Below are 6627 nucleotides of genomic sequence, written 5' to 3'. Positions count from 1 at the left end.
GAAGAATTTCTAGTGGGACCGGAGAAAATCACATGGAAGGCATTCAAGGAATTTGTTGAAATTTTTCTCGGCATCGACAGAGCACCAAGCCACATGCAGCTGGTTGAAAGCATGCTTCAAGTATATAAAACCATGAAATGTAACATGTCACTAAAGATGCACTTTCTGCATTCCCATTTAGACTCCTTCCCTGCAAATCTTGGCGCTGTTAGTGACGAGCATGGTGAAAGGTTTCACCAGGACATTGCGGTCACGGAGAAAAGATACCAGGGCAACTGAAATCCATCAATGCTGGCGAATTATTGTTGAACTCTTAAGCAAGAAGCCTAAGACACTGAGTACAAATGAAAATCATTAACGAAATATTTTTAACTTTGTTGAACTATTGCAAAGCATCAGCACTATTATGCAATTAAACACATTATATTCAATTAGATTATGAGGACACTCAGTCCTCGTTTATTGTCATTTAGAAATGCATGCATTAAAAAATGATACAATGTTCCGCCAGTATGATATCACAGAAACACAAGACAGACCAAGACTAAAGCTGACAAAAACCACATAATTATAACATACAGTTACAACAGTGCAGAGCAATATCGTAATTTGATAAGAGCAGACCATGGGCACGGTAAAAACAAGTCTCAAAGTCCCAATGCCCCAACATCTCACGCAGACAGTAGAAGGGAGAAACTCTCCCTGCCATGAGCTTCCAGCGCTGCAAACTTGCCAATGTAGTATTCTGGAAGCACCTGACCACAGTCCGACTCTGAGTCCGTCCGAAAACTTTGAGCCTCTGACCAGCGCTCCGACACCGAGCACCATCTCTGCCGAGCACTTTGACCCCACCCTGGCCGCCGAGCAACAAGCAAAGCCGAGGATTTGGGGCCTTCCCATCCGGAGATTTCGGATCACACAGTAGCGGTGACAGCGAAACAGAAACAGGCATTTCAAAAGTTTCACCAGATGTTCCTCCATGCTCTCACGTCTGCCTTCATCAAATCAGAATTGTGCACGGCATCCTACTTGACAGATAACAGATACCATCACCTGAGAGGCCACGAGCGCTACATCGCGCTGCCAGCTTCTCCTCCTCCAATAAAAGTTAACTTGTTGTTTCTCCAAATTCCTATGTGATACAAGTAGTCTGAAATTACATTTGTGTTCATCTTCAAGCAGTGTATAATAAACAAAAAAAATTCTGAGGAAGCAACACTTTTGAAAAAGTTTGTTGTCCAGTGTCATCATTCCTCCATCAATATCACTAAAACAGATTTTCGGGTTGTAAGACCATAAGACATAATGCAGAATTAGGCCATTCAGCCCATCGAGTAGGCTCCACCATTCAACATGTTTATTTATTATCCTTTCCAACCTATTTTCCTCCTTTCTCCCCTAACCTTTGACACCCTTACTAATCAAAAACCTTTCAACTTGCACTTTAAATATACCCAGTGACTTGGTCCCTGGAACTACTTGTTCTAAGGCTATTAAAAGGCCTCCTACTACAATAAGAAGGACTCTGGATTTCACAGTTCCACCATCCTCTGGCTAAAGAAATTCCTCCTCATATCCATTCGAAATGAATGTCCCTCAATTCTGAGGCTGTGCCCTCTGGTCTGAGACACCCCATTATAAAAAAACAAATCTTCTAAACTTCAGTGAATAGAGATGCATAGACATCAATTGCTCCTCATGTATTAGAAACATGGAAATATAGAAACCCTACAGCACAATACAGGCCCTTCGGCCCACAAAGCTGTGCCAAGCATGTCCTTACCTTAGAAATTACCTAGGGTTATCCATAGCCCTCTATTTTCCTGAGCTCCATTTATCTGTCCAGGAGTCTCTTGAAAGACCCTATTGTATCCACCTCCACCACCATCGCAGGCAGCCCATTGCACGCATATTAACTCTTTGATTCCTGGGATAATTCTCATCAACCCTCTCTAATGCCACCACAACCTTAGATAAAGTGCTCAATTCTTGGTCTTTATTGAAGTTTGTGGGAGCTTGCTGTGTGCATGTTTGCTGTTGAGTTTCTTGTGTTACAGCAATGACAACACATCAAAAGTATTTTATCTGTGAACTATCTTAGTAACATTCTGAAAGGGATGTGGAAGGCACAATAGAAATAAAAATCTTAATCTTCCTTCATCATTTCATTTCATTCATTGATGGCTTCTCATGGAGTAGAACTCTGCTGGGAATTAAAATTGCAAGTGAACTCAACCATGGCCAGTCTGATCTCCATCTAAACTCAGAAGAAAATATTTACTCACCTGATCAGGAAGCATTTCAAGAAAATTGGAGGGCAAACCTGATAGGCTGTGCGATATCAGTTCTGACAAAAAACAAAAGACATCACACTGACACATATCATGCAGATCGTATCAAGTACAACCAAGCCTAATCCGAACCCATAAACACAAAAGATGTCTCAGATGCTGGAGATCCAGAACAACACACACAAAAAGTTAGAGGAACAAAGCAGATTAGGCAGCATCTATGAAGAGGAATAAAGGATGTTTCAGGCGAGACCATTCATGAATCCTGATGAAGGGTGTAGTTCTGAAATGTCTCTTTATTCTTCTCCATAGATGCTGCCTGACCTGCTGAGTTGATCCAGCATTTTGCTAAGACTAACGCAAATATTTTAGTAGCAAATACACCAACTCGACTTGAACCTAGCTTATATAGTCAGGTATGCATCAAGTAGGCATACACTGATCTGGAATTCCAATCTTTATCTCCTTGTCATTATCAGCTTTTAATAATGCATTAAAACTCATCATTTTAAACAAAATTAATTGTTTCCCATCAGGTCCTTGCTCCTTTGTCTTACAACCAGCTTTGCATCACTGCTTTTCAGTGAAGAACAACCACTTTATAATTTAGTAGCTGCGTGCTGTCTATCCGTGTATACGGATATACAAACTTGAATTCACAGTGAGTAACATTACTGAAGAGAAATTCAGTATTCCAGTGATGGGTCTTTGGATTCTGAAGAGAGCATCACCAATTTGTACTGGTCGCCCATTCCTACCGCAGTCCAAGGATGTGCTGGGGGCAGCCTGGAGGTCACACCATATATCCGGCACCAACATTGCGTGCCCACAATTTACAAGCCCTAACTCGTACATCTATGAACTGTGGGAGGAAGCTGGAGCACCCAGAGGAAACCCAAGTGGTCATGGGGAAAACATATAAACTCCTTACTGACAGCGGCAGGAATTGAAAGCAGATCACTGGCATCATACAGTGTTACACAAATTGCTACATGCAATGTCAACATTCATGTCAAGAGGACTGGAATATAAAAGCAAGGATGTAATGTTGAGACTTTATAAAGCACTGGTGAGGCCTCACTTGGCGTAATGTGAGCCCCTTATCCTCAAAAGGATGTGCTGAAATTGTAGAGGGTTCTAAGGTGGTTCACGAAAATGATTCCAGGATTGACCAGCTTGCTATAAGGTAAAGATTTTTACTCCTCATGTATGTGAAGGAAGTAAGAAATAAAGTGAACTCAATTCATATGAAGAGTGTTTGATGGCTCAGGGCCCGTATTCACTGGAATTCAGAAGAATGAGGGGTGACCTAATTGAACTCTATCGAATATTTAAAGGCCTCGACAGAGTTGATGTGAAGAGGATGTTTCCTACACTAGGAGCATCTAAGACCAGAAGTTACAGCCTTAGAATAGAGGGGTGTTCATTTAGAATGAGGATGAGCAGGAAATTCTTTAGCCAGAGGGTGGTGAATCTGTGGAATTGTTGCCACAGGTAGAGGTTGATAGATTCTTGATAGGTCAGGGCATGAAGAAATATAGGGAGAAGGCAGGAGATTGAGGCTGAGAGGAATAATGGATCAGCCATGATGAAATGGGAGAGCAATCTTGATGGGCCAAATGGCTTAATCCTGCCCTTATGGTTTTAGATGCTGAAATTAGTCTTATGGTTTTGTTATCGTGCTGCCCTTCACGCTAGAGTGTCACTCTTCACTTGGTGCCCTTGTTGACACCAAAGAATTTAAAACTCCAGGCCCTCTCTATTTCTGTTCTATTGAGACTGGCTCATAGACCTCAAGCTTCTATCTCCTGGGCTGGGTCTCTCACTTCCTCACAAATTAACAAATATCCTTGCAACACAGCATAGAATACAAGGCATTGACATACACCCTGCTTCACAGCTTGCTGTGGTCATGTTAACCACGTTCCATTTTGAGCACATTAACTGTTGCTGACTGATGCTTGACTGTTCATCTGAAAGTCAGCACATTCACAGAGAAAGGATGCTGCACACAACAGGAACTAACTCAGAGGCTTGAACTGCAAACATAATTTTTCAATTCATTATTCAAAATTTATTTTCCATATTCACCTCTATTAAAGTGGAAGAAAGCTTTTAGGTGCTAAACACATAAAATTGATGCTTGTGCAGCTGGTATTTTGGATATTTTGTGTAGTCCTCTGGCAGTTGTGCAAGAAAAATAGAGGGCTATGGGTATCCCTAGGTAATTTCTAAAGTATGTACATGTTCGGCACAGCATTGTGGGCCGAAGAGCCTGTATTGTGCTGTAGGTTTTCTATGTTTCTATGTGGTGGTGATTATAAAACTACCTGTGGCATCGTGAAGGACAGATTGAAAGGGCCATGCACATTGTTGCAGATCTGGAGTTACGTTTGGATAAGATTCGATGCTGAAATTAGTTTTGTTATTGTCACATGTACCGAGGCATTGTGAAAAAAAGACTTTCTTTTGCATTCCATCTGCACAGGTCATTTCATTCATGCATTGCATTGAGGGAATGAAACGCTTTATCATTTTGCAGAATAACTCATTACAGTTCCAGAGAAAGTGCAGTGCAGACAGAGAAGTGGAAGGCAACAGTGAGGATCTTGCTGACAATGTGTGGTTGCTGGAGAACAAAACTGGAGGATCTGAGGACAAGACTGCTGAGATGAGAAAAATCTCAATTGTTTGTTGTATCGTAACTCGGACAGGCCAGCTGCAGCAGTCAGGCCAGAGGATTTACGATTTACAGAATGGACCGAAGTGTGGACTTACGTAAGGCAAAGGGTGGAGGCGTGCGTTTGATGGTCAGTTCTTGTCAGTGCTCTGACGTGGCGATTCTGTCGAACAAGTGTATTCTCGTCTTGGAACACCTGAAGACCAATTGCAGAGCAACCTATAGGTTTCCCCCGCCATCTGAAGGTAGAGCGTTCCGATGAAACGGTTTGTTAGCTGAAATGTCGTAAAGTGAAGAAGCAATTACCATTTATTTATATGGGAAAATTTTGAGAGCGTTCGCAGACCCAAAAATAACCTACCAAATCATGCCAAATAACACATAAAACCTAAAATAACAGTAACATATTGTAAAAGCAGGAACGATATGATACAGCCTATATAAAGTAGAAATACTTCTCTGCAACGATTGCCTGCACAGATCTCCGTAGCGAAAATCTCACGCAAGCTCTGTTGGCATAAACGTATTCTCCAGTAACCTTTAAACTATGAAGCTGCCAAATCTACCAAGTAACACGTAAAAATACACAGCCTATATAAAGTAGAAATAATGTATGTATAGTGTAGTATTGGAATTGGGAAAACAGCGCCAAGCACACTGATGATGGTGTGTTAGACTGAGTCGTTGCAGGCTGGGTGGTGCAGTGGCCCCCACCCTCCGGGCTGCCGACCAGATACATTGCCGTGAAGCACGCAGGGGTCCAGTGGTAGCCAGGAGGCACACAGCACATCTTTAAGAAAAAAGCCGAAATAAACATGCTAATTAATTAGGTGCTACCCGGCCCGTAAATGTCAGCGCGGATCAGAGGCGATTGCCGATTGCATCGCCTCTGATCTGGGCCGACAATTACGAGTCGGCAGCACCTAATTAACTAGCATGTCTATTTCGGCTTTTTTCTTAAAGATGTGCTGTGTGCCTCCTGCCACCGTTGGCTTCTTCGCGAATCGGTACAGTATCTGTCCGGGGCCCGGGTGTTGGGGTGGTGGGACGGGGGGGGTGTCATCTTATCGTCGATCAGGGCAGGCGGCTCATCATCTCCTATGACTGCCCGCCTCGATGTCAAAGGTTGAGGTTTGTCGTCTGCTGTGGAAGGCTTGCTTGACTGCTGAGCCTCGAGCATTTTTCTATCATACAGTTGTTTGTAAGCACTCAACCCATCCTGCAAATATCCCCCAAACCTACGTACCCTTTCAAAATTAAAGTCGTACTTTATCATTGCGGCAAAAATCTCACACAATTGCTTCACTTTCTGCATTCGGTTTTGATTGTTATCCTTTCCTTTCCTCTTCCAATTGCATCAGCTCTTCATCTATCAGTTCTTGGTCATGGGATGCCAAAACCTCTTCAACATCATCTTCGTCAACTTCCACAAGCCAAACTCACTTTGTCCTTGCTTCGTTCACCACGATTGAAACGCTTAATTATTTCTAGCTTTATGCTAAGTGTAACACCCTTATGAGCTCTTTCAGGCTTTTCTGACACCTTAGAACTCATCTTGCTAATAGCTGCTCAATGCAACGTGTTTAAGCAATGTCATTCCAAATCCAGGGCAGAGCGTCTGCTCGGGGTGTGTGCTGCCCTTTATCGCGCACTGCC

At 42.7% G+C, this 6627-nt stretch overlaps 1 long non-coding RNA gene across 1 annotated transcript; it reads right to left on the bottom strand.

Annotated features, from left to right (window-relative positions):
• Positions 1-459: 459 nt before the first annotated feature.
• Positions 460-5308, bottom strand: LOC140210068 (uncharacterized). The gene is made up of 3 exons (XR_011889147.1): positions 5070-5308; positions 2286-2347; positions 460-1132 (listed from the first exon to the last, which is right to left on the bottom strand). It is a non-coding gene; the product is annotated as an uncharacterized lncRNA (long non-coding RNA).
• Positions 5309-6627: the final 1319 nt, after the last annotated feature.

This window comes from Mobula birostris, chromosome 14 (genome assembly GCF_030028105.1).
Source record: "Mobula birostris isolate sMobBir1 chromosome 14, sMobBir1.hap1, whole genome shotgun sequence".
Classification (NCBI taxonomy): domain Eukaryota; kingdom Metazoa; phylum Chordata; class Chondrichthyes; order Myliobatiformes; family Myliobatidae; genus Mobula; species Mobula birostris.
Note: the sequence above shows the minus strand (reverse complement) of the source record. Positions and strands in the feature narration are given on the sequence as shown.